Genomic DNA, 22,890 nt, shown 5'->3' with positions numbered 1-22,890 from the left:
TTTATCTGTTTTGAAATGTCATCCTTTACTCCATAAATGTATTCAATTATTATTTGCCAATTAAATTTTTTTTTATCGGTACCGGGGATCGAACTCACAACCGCCTGCTTGCAAGGCAGGTGCTTATGCCGCTGAGCTAAATTCCCAGCCCCTATTTGCCAATTAAATTAAAAACATATTTTAAAAATTATTTCTCATTGGTTTCTCTGTATTTAGTTAACTGGCACCCTAGAGTAGAATTAGCTACAGCTAAGGATCAAAGGCCCTCAAAATGCCGTGGGTCCTAGGGAGATGACATTTTGGTCATGGCCACTTCAACATCTTGTTCCTCAGTCCACAGATGATAGAGTTGAGAATAGCTATGAGAATGGCAAACACCAGTCTCAGTAAGTCTGCTCTAGAGGCCACATTGGCTATGGCAATAGATGAGTAGTATATGCTATATTAGTCAACTTCCTGTTACTATAATGAAATTCCTGGAGGCAGTTAACTTAAAGAGAAAGGGTTTATTTTGACTCAGGGTTCTCAAGCTTCCTGTCCCAAGAACCACAAAAAAAGAAAAAAAGAAAGAAAGAAAGAAAGAAAGAAAGAAAGAAAGAAAGAAAGAAAGAAAAGAAGTCTCCAAAAGGGATACCCACCCGGTAGAGATGGCCAGGAGGGTCCTTCCACCTGTTATGGGTTATAACTTTCATAGTGGGTCAAGCTAGATGTCTACAGACATTAGAAACATCAGGACACATCTGTAAACCAGAGAAATCAGAAGGTATTACTAGAATATATAGTTTCCTTTACAATTATGACTTTCAATCCCAATATTTTCTGTTTTGTAAAAAAATTCATAAGAAAATAACAATAGTTAATACATTGTATATCGTTATCTTTGAAGTAATTACTCAGAATTTTCTTTGTTCCTAGAACTTTACTGAACAATTAAGATGTCTTAAATCATGAAGTGTCCAATAGCAATGGTCTAATAACAATAGAAAGAGCTGGTTGCGTGTGTGTGTGTGTGTGTGTGTGTGTGTGTGTGTGTGTGTAACAGTGTGTAGCAGTGGTAGACACAAACACCTAAAGGGTTGTGGAAGGGAAGGGGCCATACTTTACAAAGACCTGGGGCCAGTGACAGCAGGCTAAGGGGCTCAGAGTTCAGGTTCATGTATTACAGAAGTTTCCTTCAGTCAGAGCTATCTAATAATGCAAAAGGCAGGCTTGAAAAGTCTGTGAATTTCATGTAACAACAGGTATACAAGACTGGAGTCTTTTGTGGCTGGAATATCACAGAGGAGGTTTAATACTTGGATGGGAGCCTGATTAAATGTTTCTAAGCAACTTTCTGGCCCTAGGGTTATTAGTTCTACAAATAAGTAAATAAAATTTTAAAGATTAACATATGTGAACCACAGCAATAAGATTGCAAGGTGGGAGGTCAAGTGCAAGCTAGCTGAAAGAAAAAGACCTGAGACACATTCATTGAAATGTTCCGATGCCAAACATAAATCCAGTGGCTCCTGTATTAGTTCAAGTAGCTCTTTTTTTTTTTTATTTAAGAGGAAAAAGAGAAAAACACAAAACAAACCAAAGCGGCGTAAGGGTACACGCAATACAGAACTACAAAAAACAAAACAAAACAAAACAAAAAAACATAACAGTAAGAAATCACCTGCTAGTAGATTACACACTATCTTCTTGAAAATAGTTCCTCAAATCACAGTATCAAAGAACACAAGGTGGACATTCAAACAGGGAGACTGTAAACAGCTGTGTTCAATGTTCCAAAAACATTGATAAAGTCAGCTATTTAACACCCCCAAACACACTTGCTGTTATATCCGTTAGAGCTCTATTTCTTTTTTTTTTCCCTCTCTTATTTACAACAAAATTTACACATCTTGGATTTTATTACTCCTTAGTGCTTATTACTTTCTTTGGGGGGGGGGGAGAATACAGTCAAATATGGCAAAACAAAGCTGTCAGTCAATACCAAGGATAGACATAGCACATGGTGTAGAACAGAGTACAAGTTTATCAACAATGGTTATCAACGTTGTCCCTTGTTTCCTTAAAAAGAATTGTCTATCTCATTAGATATTATAAAGTTGGACAAAACAGTAGAGAACAAGACCAATAAAACTTAGGCATTGTAAACATTACAGGACTTCCAAAGAAGACAATAGTCAAAGCAGAATGGGTATCTTAGTGAATCTTATTGTCTTCAAAGTAGTTGCCTATGTCTTCAAACTTGATACTATCATATAGAATGGAACAGAGTCTAATCAGTCAAAACAAGATCGTGGGAGTACTACAGGACTTCAAAATAAGTTAATAGGAAATCAAAAAGAGTTACTATTTATATATCCTAATTTTTTTGAATTTTTTCTTTAGTTAAGACAAACATAAGAAATGACTAAATAATTTTTTTTGAAACAATAAGGGGGAGATTGAGATAAAACAGGACATAACAATATAACAATAGAGGTCACAGCATGACTGTTTCAACAACCTAGTACTTCACCACCTTATAACCTGACTTAATAGTAGTTACCATAGTGTCTTTTTCCTTGAAATATTTGGATAAAACTTCATATACTCTAGCTTCAAATATTTTCATATCAAGAAGCCCAGAATAAAGCCTTTCTAATTAATGAGTGAAAACTTTATAAGGCTTCAAGGCCACCTAATAGGGAATCATGATTACCACATATTTTTATATATTTGAATCATTATTTACATTAGGGAAACTATTCGGTATTCACACATGCGAGATTGATTTATTTCACTTATAAGTATGGTCTCAAGCTGCGCCCATTTATTGATAAATATCTCAATGTGATCCTTCTTTATAGCTGAATAATACTCCATTGTATAGAAATACCACAACTTTTTTATCCATTCCTCAGTTGATGGGCACTTGGGTTGTTTCCAAGATCTGGCGATTACAAATTGTGCTGCTATAAACATAGGTGCACATAAATCAACAGATCCTGAGGAAGCTTTCAAATAACACTTGAAATACAGAAATATAGGAAAATGACAAAACGAAAGACCAAATTACAACCTCAAACCTCCAGCCCATCTCAAGAAACCCTAGGAGCGATGTATATAGAAGAAAATATATCCCATCCACCTCATATATCGGACACAATAGCCACTGAAATTGACAAGCAACTCCAGGAAGCTTTAAAGAAATTCAAACTCGAAATAATCTCCCAGATAAAAGAAGAAATGATAAAAGAAATGAAAGAGATTCTAAATATATCTAAAGAAAACAAAGATAAAAAATTGGAGGAACTAAACAAAAAGATAGAATCCCTAGACGAGCAATATAAGAAACAAACAGAATACATAATGCAGATGCACACAGATATACAGGAAATAAAAAACTCCACTGAAAGTTGTAAAAACCGCCTTAATGAAAGTGAAGATAGAATTTCAGACCTTGAAGACAGGATTGCAGCTAGTGAACAGGAAAGGAAAGATCTTTTGAAAATAACAAGGAACCAGGAAACAACAATTCAACAACTGCAAGACGATGCAAAGAAGAATAACATAAGAATGATAGGGATTAATGAAAGAGAGGGAGACAACATGAAGGATGTCAGGAGGATATTTAGAGAAGTAATAGCTGAAAATTTCCCAAGCATGAGATCAGAAACTGACATCAGGATCAGTGAAGCATATAGAACTCCAAACAGTCATAACCAAAATAAAACTACACCCAGACATATAATAGTCACCATCCCAGAAATCCAACACAAGAATAGATTATTAAAAGCTGTCAGAGAGAAAAGACAAATCACTTATAAAGGAAAACCTATCAGAATCACAGCAGACTTCTCAGCACAAACGATAAAGTCAAGAAGAGCATGGAGTGAAGTATTCCAGATCCTAAAGCAAAATGATTTCCAACCAAGACTGATATATCCTGCAAAACTATCATTCAAAATAGATGGTGCAATACGATACTTCCATAACAAAGAACAGCTGAAGAACTTCATGAACACCAAACCAACCCTGCAAAAAATATTGAAAGACAGTTTAGATACACAAAGGAAAAAACCACTAAGCAAAGCAAATAATTAAACAGAACAGAAAGATAAAGATGCAACAGCAGAGAGATAACATTCCTACAATTAACCAGCATTTAACAGTAATAACCATTAATGTAAATGGTCTCAATGCACCAATCAAAAGAAACAGACTAGCAGAATGGATCAAGAAACAAAATCCAACCATATGCTGTTTACAGGAAACCCATCTAACCCAGAAAGATACTCACAGACTGAAAGTCAAAGGATGGAAAACAATTCTTCATGCAGCAGGAATCCAAAAAAAGGCAGGAGTAGCCATTCTGTTTGCAGACAACGTGAACTTTAAACCAACAATGACCATAAAGGACAAAGAAGGTCACTACATACTCGTAAGGGGAAAACTCCAAGAGGAAGAGATAACTATCTTAAATATATACGCACCAAACTCCAGAGCACCCAGTTATATAAAACAATTATTAACAGAAATGAAAACTCAAATTATCAGTAACACAATTGTAACAGGAGACCTTAATACACCACTGACACCAAGGGACAGATCAACCAGACAGAAAATGAGCAAAGAAATAACAGAACTGAATCACACCTGTGAACAAATGGGTTTGATAGACATATACAGAATGTTCCACCCAACAACATCAGAATACACATTCTTCTCAGCAGTACATGGATCATTTTCTAAAATAGACCATATATTAGCTCACAGAACATATTTAAGCAAATGCAAAAGAGTTGAAATCATCCCTTGCATATTATCGGATCATAGCGCTCTGAAATTAGAAATTAATGACAAAGGATACTGCAAAAATTCCGCAAACACATGGAAACTAAATAACACACTCTTGAGTAATCAGTGGGTCACAGAAGAAATTAAAGAAGAAATTAAACAATACCTAAAAGAAAATGAAAATGCAGATACAACTTACCGGAATCTGTGGGATGCAATGAAAGCCGTTCTGAGAGGAAAATTTATTGCACTGAGTTCCCACATCAGGAAAACAGAACGATTACAAATAAGTAACTTGATGCTACACCTCAAACAGCTAGAAAAAGAAGAGCAAGTCAAGCCCAAAGCCAAAAGAAGAGAGGAAATTATAAAAATCAGAGCAGAAATCAATGCAATAGAGACTAAGAAAACAATCCAAAGAATCAACGAATCAAAGAGTTGGTTCTTTGAAAGAATAAATAAAATCGATAAGCCCCTAGCCAACCTTATTAAAAAAAGGAAAGAAAAAGCTCAAATTCATGCAATAAGAAATGAAAAAGGAGAAATCACTACAGACCCAATAGAAATACAGAGGATCATCAACACCTATTTCGAAAACCTCTACTCTCAAAAGTTTGATAACACAGAAGAAATAGACAGATTCTTAGAAGCATATGAAGTACCAAAGCTAGATCAAGAGGATATAAAACTGTTGAATAACCCAATCTCTGCTAATGAAATTGAGAATGTAATTGGGTCCTTGCCCACGAAGAAGAGCCCAGGCCCAGATGGATTCACTGCAGAATTCTACAAGAAATATAAAGAAGACCTAATGCCGACACTCCTCAAACTATTCAATGAAATTGAAAGGGAAGCAATCCTTCCTAAGTCATTCCTGGAAGCAATTATTACTTTAGTACCAAAACCTGAGAAAGACCCAACTATAAAAGAGAACTATAGACCGATCTCCCTAATGAACACAGATGCAAAAATCCTCAATAAAATATTGGCAAATAGGATCCAGCAAATCATCAAGAACATTATACACCATGACCAAGTGGGATTCATCCCAGGAATGCAAGGATGGTTCAACATACGCAAATCAATAAATGTAATCCACCATATCAATAAAGCCAAAAATAAGAATCACATGATCATCTCTATAGATGCAGAAAAAGCCTTCGATAAGGTCCAACACTTATTCATGATAAGAACTCTACAGAAAATTGGAATAAATGGTCTTTACCTCAATATAATAAAGGCCATTTATGACAAACCAACAGCCAGCATCATACTAAATGGCCAAAAATTGAAAGCCTTTACTTTAAAATCGGGTACAAGACAAGGATGTCCTTTATCACCACTCCTATTTAATATAGTACTGGAATTACTAGCCAGAGCAATTAGGCAAGAAAGAGAAATAAAAGGGGTAAATATAGGAAAAGAAGAAGTTAAATTATCATTGTTTGCAGATGACATGATACTCTACATAGAAGACCCCCTAAACTCCATTGAAATACTCTTAGATACAATAAATAAATTCAGTAATGTGGCTGGATACAAAATCAATACTCAGAAATCAATAGCATTCCTATACACGAACAACAAAATTACAGAGAGGGAAATAAGAGAAACTGGACTATTCACATTAGCAAGCAAAAAAATGAAATATTTAGGAATTACTCTTACGAAAGAAGTGAAAGACTTATACAGTGAAAATTATATTACACTGAAAAAGGAAATTGAAGATGATCTCAGAAAATGGAAAGACATCCCTTGCTCATGGATAGGAAGAACAAACATTGTGAAAATGGCCATTCTCCCAAAACTGTTATACAGATTCAATGCAATCCCAATAGAAATACCATCAACATACCTTATAGATCTAGAGAAATCACTCCTAAATTTCATCTGGAACCAGAAGAGACCTAGAATCGCAAAGGCAATTCTAAGCAGCAAAGACAAAGCAGGAGGCATCACAATCCCTGACTTGAAGTTATACTACAAAGCAACAGTAGTAAAATCAACATGGTATTGGAATCAAAACAGAGCTGAAGATCAGTGGAATAGATTAGAACATACAACCACAACTACGAACACACTCAACCACCTTATTTTTGATAAAGGAGCCAAGCAGGTTCACTGGAAGAACGACAGTCTCTTTAATAAATGGTGCTGGAAAAACTGGCTCTCCATTTGCCAAAAACTAAAGCTAGACCCATGTCTATCACCATGTACTAAATTAAAATCTAAATGGGTCAAAGATCTGAATATTAAAACAGAAACACTAAATCTATTGGAAGACAAAATAGGTAGAAACCTTGGAGACATAGGAGTAGGTAAAGAATTCATGAACAGGACTCAAACCGCACGGGAAATACTTCCCAGAATCAATAACTGGGACCACTTCTTATTAAAAAGTTTCTGCATGTCCAAAGAAATCTCCAGCATAGTGAAAAGAAAACCCACAAACTGGGAAAAGATTTTAGTGAACTCTCTCTCAGACAAGGGCCTCTTGTCTAAAACATACAAAGAATTAAAGAAACTCAGACCTCCGAAATTCAAAGATCCAATCCAAAAATGGGCATCTGAGATGAATATGCAATTCTCAGATGAAGAAATGCAAATGGCAAATAAATACATGAAAAAATGCTCATCATCATTGGTCATTAGAGAAATGCAAATTAAAACCACACTGAGATACCATCTCACTCCTGAAAGAATGGCCAGGATCAAGAAAACCGACAACAAATGCTGGAGAGGCTGTGGGGAAAAAGGAACTCTCCTGCACTGCTGGTGGGAGTGTAGACTGGTACAGCCTTTGTGGAGATCTGTCTGGAGATTTCTCAAAAAGTTGGGACTGGAAATCCCATTTATTCCAGCTATTCCACTTCTAGGCATATTCCCAGAAGAACTGAAAGCATCATACCACAGTGATTTATGTGCACCTATGTTTATAGCAGCACAATTTGTAATCGCCAGATCTTGGAAACAACCCAAGTGCCCATCAACTGAGGAATGGATAAAAAAGTTGTGGTATTTCTATACAATGGAGTATTATTCAGCTATAAAGAAGGATCACATTGAGATATTTATCAATAAATGGGCGCAGCTTGAGACCATACTCATAAGTGAAATAAATCAATCTCGCATGTGTGAATACCGAATAGTTTCCCTAATGTAAGTAATGATTCAAATATATAAAAATATGTGGTAATCATGATTCCCCATTAGGTGGCCTTGAAGCCTTATAAAGTTTTCACTCATTAATTAGAAAGGCTTTATTCTGGGCTTCTTGATATGGAAATATTTGAAGCTATAGTATATGACGTTTTATCCAAATATTTCAAGGAAAAAGACAGACACTATGGTAACTACTATTAAGTCAGGTTATAAGGTGGTGAAGTACTAGGTTGTTGAAACAGTCATGCTGTGACCTCTATTGTTATATTGTTATGTCCTGTTTTATCTCAATCTCCCCCTTATTGTTTCAAAAAAAATTATTTAGTCATTTCTTATGTTTGTCTTAATTAAAGAAAAAATTCAAAAAAATTAGGATATATAAATAGTAACTCTTTTCGATTTCCTATTAACTTGTTTTGAAGTCCTGTAGTACTCCCACGATCTTGTTTTGACTGATTAGACTCTGTTCCATTCTATATGATAGTATCAAGTTTGAAGACATAGGCAACTACTTTGAAGACAATAAGATTCACTAAGATACCCATTCTGCTTTGACTATTGTCTTCTTTGGAAGTCCTGTAATGTTTACAATGCCTAAGTTTTATTGGTCTTGTTCTCTACTGTTTTGTCCAACTTTATAATATCTAATAAGATAGACAATTCTTTTTAAGGAAACAAGGGACAACGTTGATAACCATTGTTGATAAACTTGTACTCTGTTCTACACCATGTGCTATGTCTATCCTTGGTATTGACTGACAGCTTTGTTTTGCCATATTTGACTGTATTCTTCCCCCCCCCCAAAGAAAGTAATAAGCACTAAGGAGTAATAAAATCCAAGATGTGTAAATTTTGTTGTAAAAAAGAGAGGGAAAAAAAAAAGAAAAAGAGCTCTAACGGATATAACAGCAAGTGTGTTTGGGGGTGTTAAATAGCTGACTTTATCAATGTTTTTGGAACATTGAACACAGCTGTTTGCAGTCTCCCTGTTTGAATGTCCACCTTGTGTTCTTTGATACTGTGATTTGAGGAACTATTTTCAAGAAAATAGTGTGTAATCTACTAGCAGGTAATTTCTTACTGTTATGGTTTTTTGTTTTGTTTTGTTTTGTTTTGTTTTGTAGTTCTGTATTGCGTGTACCCTTACGCCGCTTTGGTTTGTTTTGTGTTTTTCTCTTTTTCCTCTTAAATAAAAAAAAAACAAAAAACAAACAAACAAAAAAAAACAAGAGACAACACAGAAACCATGGTAGAACTCTTTGTACAACGGTCTTATATGTTTATTTCATTTCATGTGTTTATAGGCATATGTTTTGTTTTGCCATGCTTTGTTTTGTTTCTCTCTCTAAAGGATAGAAATACATGTTAAGACACATGCATGTGTAGAATCTGTAAACAATTTATGAGAACGAATCTTATGACACATGATGAAATGAACACATACTTTGAAGAAAAAGAGACACTAAAATACCCAGTGCTGATCCTGGAGTGTCATAATGTGAAACCCAGCAATAGTATTATTCTTTGTTCAGAGTGATATTAGCCTGCTTGGATTTATTTAATGTCAACATAAATGAATATATGGATAACTGCATGTATGTTTAAGTGTAGAGGATTGATAACCATATTTCTAAGTTTTTGTTGGATAATTGAACAAAACTGGTTGCAATCTCACTGTTTGAATCCCCACTTTATATACTCCACTTTAGTATCTTGAATAACTATTTGTAAGAAGACAATCTGTAATCATCAACTAGTGATTTCTTACTGTTTATTTTTTTGAAATTATGTATTATTTCTACCCATTTTCTGTTCTGTTTAGTCTTTCTTTAAATTAAATTTTTAAAAAGGCACTAACAGTACCCAGTGCTGATCATGAGCGTCATGATGTGAAATCCAGCAATATTATTATTCTTTGTTCAGAATTATTTTAACCTGCTTTAATTTGTTTAATCTAAACATAAATGAAGATATGGATAACTGCATGTATGTTTAAGTGTATAGGATTGAAAACCATGTTACTAAGTTTTTGTTGGACAGTTGAACAGAACTGTTTGCAGTCTCACTGTTTAAATTCCCACTTTACATATTCCACTCTTGTACCTTGAACAACTATTTGTAAAATGACAATATGTAAACATCAACTAGTGATTTCTTACTGTTTATTTTTTTCTCTGAACATATGTATTATTTCTACTTATTTTCTGTTTTGCTTAGTCTTTCTTTAAATAAAATTTTTTTTTAAAAATCCTGGCGGTCATACTTTGTTTCCAGAGAATAAATGTTGTCTGGCTCATAATAAAATTTCCTTAAATATTTTGTAATAAATGAACTAATGAATGAAAGGGTTAACACGAGTTCAGCTGAACATTTTCCCTTGATGGACCAGTCAGCAGGAGGTTTTCCTTTCTTTCAGCACCTAAATGATCACAAACCACAGTGCTCTGAAAGTTACTATCATTCTGAGTTGTTCCCACCACTGACTGGAACCACGTATTATGGCTTGCTCCTAGATGTTCCCCAAAGCCACAGGAGGTCATAAATAGGGAGTTTCAGAGGTGCTTGGGTTAGGGTGTGTGAGTGTGGATTAAGGGTATGATACTGGAATTTACGGAATAGATAATGGAGGCCTGATCTTGGGTGTAGGTGACACTAATCAATAGTTTGTGACTGGTTGGAATGTAAAGGGACAGAAAGAAAGCAGGTTTGCTGCTGCTTCGGCTTCCTGCCTATCATGTCATGGGAAGTTTCTCCTCTGCCATGTCCCTGTGCCATGCTTCCCTGCCTTGGAACAGACCGACGGTAGACTGAAACCTCTGAAAACTGTGAACTGAAATAAGGCTTTCCTCCTTTAATGTGCGGATGTTGGATATTTTGTCTCAGCAATGAGAAAAGTAACTAAGACATCATGTAAGTACAGGTCTTACTGGATAATTCTAGGACACCAGAGCCTTAAGTTTTCCTAAAAGAAAGCAGTGTTGTTATGCTTAAATAAATGCAAAAGAATCAAAATTATTCCACTCATATTATCTGACCATAATGCCATGAAATAGAACTTAATGACAAAAGAAACTGCAAAAGTTCCATAAACACATGAAAATCAAATAATACAATCCTGAGCAATCAATGGGTTACAGAGGAAATTAAACAAGAAATTAAATAATATCTACAAGCAAAAATACAAATACAACGTACCAGAACCTGTGGGATGCAATGAAAGCAGTCCTCAGAGGAAAATAGCTTGCAGTGAATTCTCATATCAGGAAAACAGAATGAACATATATAAACAACCTGATGCTACATATCAAACATCTAGAAAAAGAAAAGCAAGTCAAGCCCAAAGCCAAAAGAAGGGAGGAAATTGTAAAGGTCAGAGCAGAAATTAACATAATGGAGACTAGGAAAACAATAAAATAATTAACAAATCAAAGGGTTGGTTTTTTGAAAGAATAAATACAATTGATAAGCCCCCAGCCAGTCTTTTAAAAAGGAAAGAAAAAACTCAAATTCATGCAATAAGGAATAAAAAGAGTGGAATTACTACAGACCCTGTGGAAATACAGAAAATCATCAATACCTAATTTAAAAACTTTCGTAAGTTCGTTAACAGAAGAAATGGACAGATTCTAGAAACATATGAATTACCAAAGCTGGATCAAGAAGATGTAAAACTGCTGAATAACCCAATTTCAGCTAATGGAATTGAAAATGTGATTAGAACCTTACCAACAAAGAAAAGCCCAAGTCCTGATGGATTCACTGTGGAATTCTACAAGAAATTCAAGGAAGACTTAATGCTAACACTCCTCAAACTCTTCAATGAAATTGAAAGGGAAGCAATTCTCCCTAACTCATTCCTGGAAGCAAGTATTACCCTAATACCAAAACCAGAGAAAGACCCAACCCCAAAAAGAGAACTATAGGCCAATTTCCTTAATGAACATAGATGCAAAAATCCTCAACAAAATGTTGGCAAAGAGAATACAGCAAATCATCAAGAAGATTATACATCATGACCAAGTGGGGATTCATCCCAGGAACACAGGGATGGTTCAACATACACAAATCAATAAATGTAAAATACCATATCAGTAGAGCCAAAAACAAGAATCACATAATCATTTCAATAGATGCAGAAAAAGCTTTTGATAGAGTCTAACACTCATTCATAATAAGAATCCTACAGAAAATCAGAATAGATGGTCTCTACCTCAATCTGATAAAAGCCATCTATGACAAACCACCAGCTGGTATCATATTAATGGTCAAAAACTGGAACCTTTCATTCTAAAACCAGGAACAAGACAAGAATGTCCATTATCATCATTTCTATTTAATATAGTGCTGGAAATGTTAGCATGAGCAATTAAATAAAAGTAATAAGGATAGGAAAGAAAGGAGTTAAATTATCATTATTCACTGCTGACATGATACTCTACATAGAAGACCCCCAAAACTCCATTGAAAGGCTTCTAGATGTAATATCCAAATTCAGTAATGTAGCTGGATACTAAGTCAACACTCAAACATCAATAGCATTCCTCTACACAAACAACTAAGTCATTGAAAGAGAAATAAGAGAACCTACACCTTTCACAATAGCATCCAAAAAGATGAAACACTTAGGAAATCAACCTAACAAAGGAAGTAAAAGATTTATTCAGTGAAAATTACAATACACTGGAAAAAAAATTGAAGAGGGTCTCAGAAAATGAAAGACATTCCTTGTTTATGGATGGGAAGAACAAATATTGTGAAAATGGCCATTCTCCCAAAATTTTCATGCATATTTAATGCAATTCCAATCAAAATACCATAACATAACTCACAGATCCAGAGAAGCCATTTCTAAAATTCATCTGGAACCCAAAGAGACCTAGAATAGCAAAGACAATTCTGGGCAACAAAGGCAAGACAGGAGGCATCACAATCCCTGACTTGAAATCATGATACAAAGCTACTGCGATAAAATCAACATGGTACTGGAATAAAAACAGACCTGAAGATCAATGGAATAGATTAGAAGGTACAGCCACAACTACAAACACATTCAATTACCTTACCTTTGACAAAGGGGCCAAACATGTTCACTGGAAGAAAGAGAGCCTCTTTAATAAGTGGTGCTGGAAAAACTGGGTTCCTATATGCTGAAAACTAAAACTAGACCCATGCCTATCATTGTGTGCTAAACTAAGGTCAAAATTGATCATGGATCTAAATATTAAAACAGAGGCATTAAATCTGGTGGAAGACAAGTAGGTAGAAATATTAAAGACATAGGGGTAGGCAGAGAATTCACGAATAAAAATCAAACTGCATGGAAAATACTTTCCAGAATCAATGTCAATTTGCATGTCTTTCCAGAATTTGCATGTCAAAAGAAGTCTCCAACAGAGTGAAAAGAAAATCTGTGAATTGGATAAAAGTCTTAGTCAACTGTCCCTCAGACAAAGGCCATCTATCTATAACATATAAAGAAGTTTTAAAAATCAGACCCCTAAAATTCAAGGACCCAATCCAAAATGAGCATCTGAGATAAACACACACTTCTCAGCTGAAGAAATACAAATGACAAATAAATACATGAAAAAAATGTTCATCATCTTTAGTCTTTGGAGAAATGCAAATTAAAAAAACACTGAGATTCCATCTCCCTCTAGAAAGAATAGTCAGGATCAAGAAAACCACCAATAACAAGTGCTAGAGAGGCTGTGGGGAAAATAAACTCTTCTGCACTGTTGGTGCAACCACTATGGAAATCAATGTGGAGGTTCCTCAAGAAGCTGGGATTGGAAGTCCCATTTGACCTAGCTATTCCACTTTTAGGCATATTCCCAGAAGAACTGAAAACATCATACTACAGTGATATATGTGCACCCACGTTTATAGCAGCACAATTTGTAATAGTCAATACAATTTGTAATAGTCAAATCTTGGAAATAACCCATCAGCTGAGGAATGGATAAAAAAAGATGTGATGTTTTTATACAATGGAGTACCACTACTCAGCTATAAAGAAAGATCACATTGAGGCTTTTATAGGGAAGGTGATGTGACTTGAGACCATACTCATAAGTGAAATAAATCAAACTCACAAGTGTAAATACCATATTGTCCTCATAGTGTAAGAAACTGAAAGACTAAATAAGATACAAAATCTTCAATAAATATTGTGACAGGGTAAGAAACTGTTCAAAGGGGGAAAATAATTCAGGTAAGGAAAAGGCGAAAAGAAGGAAGGGAAAAGAAAAAGATATAAATTTGTATATATATACTTAAGATAGCTAAAATGATTGTATTATTAATTCTAATAGTTTTTGAAACAAAATATCTAACATTCATAGGATTAAATCAATTTTGCATGTTTATATCTGGTAATGTGAGTAACTTTTGGAGATAACTATGCAACGTAACAGCCTTAGTTATGTTCCTACCACCTCGTTTTGAAAGCCTATATTGTTATTGTTTGGGGCTCTTATTGTTATTTATTTGGCCCTTTTGTTTCTTGTTTTTCTTGTATTTTTGTTTTGTCTTGTTTTTGTCTCTAATACAGAAAGAATAAATGCAAATATATAGGCTTATACATGCCTAGATCTTCTCCTAAAGTGTTTACAAGAATTGATTTTATTACATGTGATGATATCAACAGCTACTTAGAAGAAAATGAGACGTTATGGTAACCATTGCGGATTTCTTATCATCTTGTTTTGAAGTTCAATAATGATTTTATTCTTTGTTTTAATTGATTTTAATCTGTTTTCTATTATTTGATTTCAGTGTGTGTGAAGGTATGGACAGCTATTTTGAAGAGAACAAGAGACATTACAGTAGCCACTATTGATTTTTCTGTTGTCTTGTTTTGAACTCCTGTGTTGCTTGCATTGTTTTGTTCTGATTTGCTTTGTTTTGTTTTATTCCTTTTAAAGTAAAATTAAAAAAGAAAGCAATGTTCAATCATCATTTCCCCTCAACCCATTTTTTTCTAATAAAATGACTCAAAGAATGGAGTGACTCAGCCAAGTTTACACTGAGATTGGGTGACAGAATTATACCATAAGTCACACACAGATTCCAAAGATCCCATTACACAAGAAGTGTCCCAGTCCCAGAGCAAGCTCTCCTTGTGCTGTGATTAGCTCTAGGCACCTCACTTTCAGCCTTCTTGTCCTAGGCCTCTGCAGTGTGCCCTGCTCAGCTGTTCAACCCAGTGCACTGCAGCTGTCCCTTCCTCTCTGCATCCAGGGCTGCCTCTTTGGCACAGCCCCAACTTGGAGCTGAGCCCAGCTCCATTAAACCCTTGTGTTCCTCCCATCCTTAGTCCTCTAGGTCCTTGGTCCACAGAGATCCCCTTCTATTGGATCCTGGGAGAACAGTTAGAGGGCACTCCGCGCTGGTACCCCAGCTACCACTGGGCTTTTCTGACAGAATAACAAGATTAATAGTCCCCTCAGGGAGATGGGCCTTTAGCGTCTGTCTATGAGGCTTTTGTGCCTACTGAGCAATGACCAGTATCACACTTGAGTGATGAGAGAACAGGCTCACAGGGACCACTGAGTCACACAACCATCCAAGGACAGGGCCAATCTGAAACTCAGATTTGCAGATTCTTAATCCAGATACTATGCCAACCAATGACAAAATAAGAAAAGGAATGTAGACATTCTGTGATCCTAAATTACTCATGCTATTGGCCAGTGAGGATCTGCTGTGTGTAGAGAAACAGTGAGAGCAAGCAGAGAACCAGTGCATTTTCCAGTCTTCGCTCTTTCTCGTGTGCTTGCTCTCCTGTGCACTCTTGCTCTTTTGTGGATGCCTTATGATCCCGAGTGCAGCCTCCTCCGTGGAGCATTCAGTAACTGCATGTTCCTGCAGCGCCAGTGCTCCTTCTCTTCTTGCTGTCAGCGCTGCCATTTTAAAGAGTAGGTGAACTGTGACTCACCGTTCATTCCAGATTGAATGAAGTGGACTTAGCGTTAGGCGTCCAATCAAAGCAAACTGACACAGTCCAGGAGTAGCTAGTAGGAAAATTGGTCAACACAGCCACAGTACTCTGTGCTGCTAAGGAGCTGAGAGACCCAGAGGAAGCAACGAAGCAGCCTTGCCTCATAGAAGACACCTTTCAAAATTACAGTTATAGAGCTGAGGATTAACTCAATGGCTCAAGTGCGTGCCTGGTGAGCGCAAGGTCATGATTTCAATCCCTGGTACCAATAAATAAGTAAATAAATAAAATAGAATGCAATATAAGCAGCCAAACATAGGCCTCCTAGGCCAATGAGGAAGTGATAAAAGTCTGGAGCAACGCAAGGCCAGTGAGAGAACTGGGGAGTCTCAAAACATGGGCTTCCAAGATTAGCCGGAGCTAGATAGAGTTTCAAACTCTAGGCTAAGGAGTAAGAACTCAGCATGAGGACATGGGAGAACAAGATTCAGCGTTTAGACAGGGGACTAACGCAGTCACCTACAGGTCTCTGAAAGATCAGAGCCACTTGGCAAGCAGAGTGATTTAGTGTGGAAGAGCTGTGGCCAAGGAAATCAGCCAGGGAGGAAAGTGACAAAAAGGAGTGGTAATGACACGGGTGACAGAAGACTCAGCCCTGACGGCGAGGTAACTTGTGCTAATCACCCACTTCATTTCATCTAACCTGAGCAATAACTTTTATTTCCCCTGTTTTTATTAACAGATGAGGAGGCTCAGAGGACCAGACCTGCATGGATCCCTCCTCTGGGCCAGTAGTCAGTGTTAAGGAATACAATCCGTCTCTAAAGCCCATGCTCCTAAGTATTAGTGAGATATCCAGCAGAACAGCGGGGGTGGAAGTTCAAGGTAAGTAGAGAGAGAAGGTGACATCTTCAAAGATTTGGTTATAGAGACAAGTGTCTCAGTGCCATCAGGCTGTTATGGCAAAATACTTTAAACTAGTTCATCTATAAATGACAGCATTGTCCTCATTGCTCATAGACAAGAATCCCAAGGTCAAGGCACCATCAGATTCAGCATCTGGTGAAGGTTTGCTCTTTGCTTCAAAGATAGCATACTTTAGCTGTGTCCTCACATGGTAGAAAGGACAAACAAGCTCCCTGGGACACCTTTGTAATGCAACTAATTTCATTCATGAAGTCTCTGTCCTTTGGACCTAACCATTTCCTAAACATGGAAATGATTTTAGCACTATTACATTGGATGTTAGGTTTCAATATGGGGCAGGGTGGGGCTGCACACACGTTCAGACCATGGCAAGGGGCAGGGAGATGTTTGCTGTAATTTTAAGTGGAACTATTTGAGAACATTCCCTGCCATTTGTTTGTAGAGCAGATAGTAGAGGGCAAGAGAATAAAGGAATAAGAGAGCAAGAAGATGCTCAAGAGCACAGAAGAGCTTCTGAACCCAGGCCTGGGCTCTCGGAGCATTGAGTGGGAAGGAAGGGGGTGAAAGTGGAAGAGACGAAACTTTGCAGATCTGCTGCTGCAGGTTGGAGAGCAGGCCTCACTGAAGACCTGAGTGAGTGGTGGGAAAAGTTTGGGAAGAGGCTGAGATTGAGATTGTAGGCACTTTGTTCACCCTACAGGCTGGGGCTGGGGCAATAGAGTGGCTCAGGCACAGATGTCAGTGCCAGGCTGATTTGCTTACAAACCTGGTGTCTCTGAGAATGTCTCCTTTCCTGTACCAAAGTGTTAAGTTTTTCTTTATTTTTCAATTTCTTACTTTAAGGATTAAGTTGCCAAAGTAATATCTTTTAAAAAGATATTGTTATTTACTCAATCTAGGATATTTGGAAAGGAAAGAGAAAAAATATTTTATGCTAGTAAGAACTTGAAGATGTTCAGTGATTTAACTCTTCCTTCAAAGTTGTGAAATATTTTGTTTTGAAAAGGTAAAAAGTTATTCCTCTTTCTGCAAAGTAAAGAAAAAGAAGAAAAGGTATAAAGAGTGGTTGCCTTCTGAAAAATTATTGGACGTTTTTTCCACGTAAGAGGATGATTTTAATTTGATTTCAGTACAACTAGTAAAGGAAACTTCAAACTTTAAGAAGTCTAGCCTCCTGTGAAATGTGAGAAGATCAAGTTAGCACTTATTTGGGAAACCTGATTACAAGAGTAGATCCATCCCTAAATGAGGTAACATTTTGAATCAGTTTCATTTTAAAGCCATTACTTTGTGTCCAGCCATGTTCAGGGCACTAAGGATAAGAAGATGAAGGCTTTTCCTGGATTTCATGTACCAGGGTTATGGGAGAAAACCTACAATGAGAACATAGATTAATGTAAGAAAGGCCGTGAAGAAGTCAGCTTGTAGCAGGGTTTCAAGAAAACATCCTAAATGTCTTTTACATGTGTGCACACAGGAGGAGACCTCTGGAAAGCAGTCCTGTCACATCTGGATGAATGGCTCTGTTGAGCCATAGCAGGATGTGGAAAGTTATCCCATGCCAAAGTAAAGAGCTGTCCACTCAGGTTCAAATTCTTTCTGTGTAACATTTAACTGGCCATCAACTAATGCCCCTCCTGCAGGAATTGTGGACTCATCACAGAGTCTATGGTAGGCCTGGCCTGACAGAGTAGAATGAATTATTAAACGTGGAAGCAGATATTGAAAGTTTAGAGCAAAAGCCAGCATTTTGAAATAAATCACTGCAGTGTGTATTCTCCTGCCTGCCACCATAACTGGCCCTCATTTTGCAGGTCAGTTACTTTTCTTGGAAACAGCATAGCCAAGGGGAGGAAAAATATCTCTGGGATTTTAGCTTGGAGGAGAAGAGTATAGGCTGACAGAGCTAGACTAGCAATTCTAAGTATCCTCAGGACCAACTCTGTGGCATCCCCAGAGAACTCTGTTCCACCCCTCCCAATGGGCTGCTGAAGGCCAGGACCACCCAGGTCTGAGGCCCATATCCTGCTTCACTACAGGGAGAAGGTCCTGTGGGAAACTCACTTCCACTAGAGGAAGAGAGCCAGGCCTGGTCACTGTGGGAAAATGATTCCCCAGGCCATGCCAAGCCTATCTGGGCCGCACCCTAATAAAGATTCCATAAACAAAGGTGTCATAAATAAAGTGGGAGGCAGGAAGTGCAGTTGCCAAAGTAGTCATGCCAGTGGCTGCCAGAACAGTTCAGCTCCTGTGTGCATGGGTCCCTGCTTGCCTGCATGCACTTTTTATGGTCCTGCTGCACCTCTGGAGGTGGAGCTTTCTCCAAATCAGCAGGAGCAACCAGCTCAGTCTCTAGAGCAGCATGAAGTAACATCTTTACCTCCAAGTTACCATCAAGCTTAGCTTTCAATCTTACTCAGCGTGACTGCTAAACCTCCAAAGCTACAGCTTACCATAGCACCAGAACCCATTGTACAGTTGGGAACCTCTCCAGTTCCCCACGAGGCTACAGCTCAACCCTCATTTACAGTGAAAGATGTGGAACCTTCTGCAGTCTAGGATGAGGTCCCAACTTTTCCTTTAGAGACTACTGATGACATTGAGCTCCTGTAAGTTCAACAGGAAGTTCCAGTTCAATCTCCAAAACCTGTTTAGATGAGAACCTTCTCCAACCCAACAGGAGACCACAGTTGGGAATTCTTCGACTTTTGAGAAAGCTGAACCTTCTTCAACCCATCAAAAGACTCATGCTAAATGTCTGCAAATAGCTGAGGAGGAGCCTGAAATTATCCTATAAATATCTGAGTAGTACTCCATTATTTAAAAAATAACACATCTCTTTTACTCATTCCTTGGTTGATGAGCATTTGGGTTGTTTCCAAGAATTAGCTAATACAAATTGTGTTGCTATAAACATAGGTACACATATACCCCTGTGGTATGATGTTTTTAATTCTTCTGGGAAGATACCCAGGAGGATAGATGAGTTGAATGGGATATCTACACCTAGTTTTTTTGAAAAATCTCCATACTGCTTTCCACAGTGATTGCACCAGGCTACACTTGCACCAACAGTGGAGAAGCGTTCCTTTTTCCCCATAACCCCTCCTGCATTAATTTTTGGTTGATTTCTTGATTAAAGCCATTCTTTCTGAGGTGATATTGAATCTCAGTGTTGTTTCAATTTGTATCTCTCAAATGAACAATGATGTTGAATATTTTGAAAGGCAAGCAAGAAGTTACAGCTCACCAGCCAAACCCTCCTGAAAGGATGACCATTTTCAGTATGTTCAAAGGTCTCTATTCAGCCTGAAAATGTTCCCAAGGAAAATCTTCCAAGCCAGTAAGAGAGTTCAGGTTTGTCCTCAAACCCACATCCAGTGTTGTATTTTCACCAGTACAACAGAAGTTCCCAGCTCAGCCTCCAGGACCCTCCATGAAGGTCAGTGTCTATTTTTCATTAACAGGTAACATTTTCATGTCTAGAAGTGGCAACAATATTCAGAAATTAGCACTCAGTGTTACCTAAAGCCACAGTTAAAGCATGTAGACCTGAAGCTCACTGTCACCACCATTTGTATCTAGAATTTGTCTTAACTCCAAATCCAACATTGGGGCTGAACCTTCTCCCACCATTGGGACTGAATCTTCTCACCCTCCAAAGTCGTATAAGGTGGATGTAGCTCTTCCACCAAAATATTATAATAGTGGTCCACTTGTGAGTGGGACCAATAATATTTGACCTATCTTTGCCACCTGAAGACACCAGTAACCAGAGACCAGGCTCCTTACTGAGTATTTCTTGCATGCAAGGCTGTGCTAACATGGTAGGGATTAAAAGAGGCAAAGGATGTAGATGTGTATCATAAACATTTACCATCCAGCTTGCATAAATCTCTATTCCTCTCTTCTAGACCAGTGGAAAGTTCATGAACTCACTGGCCACTGCCTGTCTCTCCTGCCTTGGAAAGTAAAGAAGTCCAAAGAAGTCTCCAGAAGGAGTCCACAACTGCCTGAAATATAAATTCAAAGCATAAAATAACCCAGTCCTTAGCCCAACCTGAGGCCAGCTGTTGCCTTCTGCCCTGACACCACTTTGCCCTGGAGGTGCTGGGATTGGTGACGTCTGTCTCTCTCCATCTCACCCACAGTGTGAAGTTTTGACAGACAGGAGAGGCGGGAAAAGGAAAGTGCCAAAGAAGAAAGGGGAGTTACAAAGACATTTCTAGATAAACTGGGCTGTCTTCCTGGCCATGGGCAGCAGGTCCATAGATCTTTGGGGAGGGGAGTCCAGCATCAGTGTCCAGTGCTGAGGCCTCAGTAGTCATCACTTCCCTGACCATCACCAGGAGGTAACGTGGCCTGAAAGGAAGGTCTTTCACTTTGGAGGCCAAACACACCTGGATTGGAATCTCAGTTCTACCAGTAACCAGCTGTGTGTCCTTGGGCAAGGGACTCCACTTCTCTGCTTTTGTTTCTGCTTTATGAATGAGGGTAATTGAGGGTGGACCTATAACGAGTTACCCTTGTTTACCTCATTCTTTGTCCGGGGCCTCGTGGGAGGAAGAATCACCGGAACTCTGTGCTCCTTGGAGGGACCCAGAGGGAGTGGCTAAGGAGCTGGTCACATGAAACCTCACACCAGAACCTGTTGGATGAACTCAGAGATGGGCCTGGTCACATCCAGCTTCCTGCTGGAGGAATCAGGAGACACTTGGGCAGACAGGAGATAGATTAGAGAGGTCCTTGGAGGATGAGCGTAGACTGGGTGGACAAAAGCAGGGAGGGCAGTTGACCAGGGAACTGCAGAGTGCAGGCGCTGAGACACAGGCTTCTGGTACACAGGGTGGCCCAGAGCAGGAGGGCAGGCCTGGCAGGGAGATAATAGGCAGGTGATGAGCGCCAAATATTAGGCTAAGGAATAGATCTTGTTCTAAGAGGTCTGGGCACAGAAGACGGGTTTGGAAGGATGGCTGGTAGATGTGGAGGACAGCCTCAGATGGGAGACTGGACTCGTGGGAGAGTTAGGGGGCTGTGCAAGCAAAGAAGCATGAGGAGTAGGCTCTGTGTTAAGGGTTGGGGCAGGAGGAAACGAAAGATTGTAAAACAGAGTCGCCACACAGGTGGGGGCAGCAGTCATCATGGACAGGCTTGACTTTGAGGAAACAAAGGTCTCAAGAAGGGATCTGAGAGGGGACACATTTCGTGGTGAGCAATGAGCTCTTAGCTGAGCCTGTTTTGTCTGGGGGACCCTAGTATACAAGGAGCACTAGGAGTTTGAGCTGGAACAGAGATCTAGGGGTCACCATCTGCAGTTCAAGCCCTTCCTGTTGTGGGAAGGAAACTTGAGATTTGACAAAGAGAAGTAACAGGTCAAGGTCACCAAGATGGTCATCGGCAGAACAGGCCTGGAACCCAGCCAGAGGCACTAGCTCATCTCTCAGTATTCGACTCAAGGCTTAAGGACTAGTGTCTGATGACTGAGTCCTCACCTCCACATCTGAGACACTTAGTGCCATAGTTAGGATTTGGACCCTGGAGGCAGATGGCTAAATTCAGATCCCTTTGTGCCTCATGCCAGCTTGGCAACTTTGAGCAAGTGTCTTAGCCTCTTTGCACCCCAGCTTCCTCATGTGTTGATTGGGGATTATAATAGGTTGTTAGGAATATTAACTGAATCAATGCAAGTAAAGTATTTAGAACAGTACCCAACACACGGTGAATGTTAGTTGTAATTATCACATATATTTTATAGTTGGTATAGATTAAAAACTGGTGCTCAACTTAATGCCAGCAGAATTAAATCACCATGCTGCTGAGTAGAGATGTTTCTCCTGAGGAAAGTTGTCAGCATAAATAGAGATATGGAGAAGGAGAAGGAAGGGCATTGTTGCGTTGAGGCATTGAGGCATTGTGGGTTCTCCTATGAGTTGCTGTTTGAGCCATTGGTTCTCCTGGAGAAGCTCTAGTGCTCACATCAAGCATTGCTTCCTGGATCTGGAGGGGAACACATGTGCTGCTTGGTTTCCAGGATGAATTCGTCATGCTGGCTTCTTGGCATGTACCCAACTGTGCTTGTTGTTGGA

The sequence above is a fragment of the Cavia porcellus genome, unplaced genomic scaffold, assembly GCF_034190915.1.
Source record: "Cavia porcellus strain 051 isolate PalLab524CR breed Dunkin Hartley unplaced genomic scaffold, mCavPor4.1 scaffold_9, whole genome shotgun sequence".
Lineage (NCBI taxonomy): Eukaryota > Metazoa > Chordata > Mammalia > Rodentia > Caviidae > Cavia > Cavia porcellus.
This window is presented reverse-complemented; position numbering follows the sequence as displayed.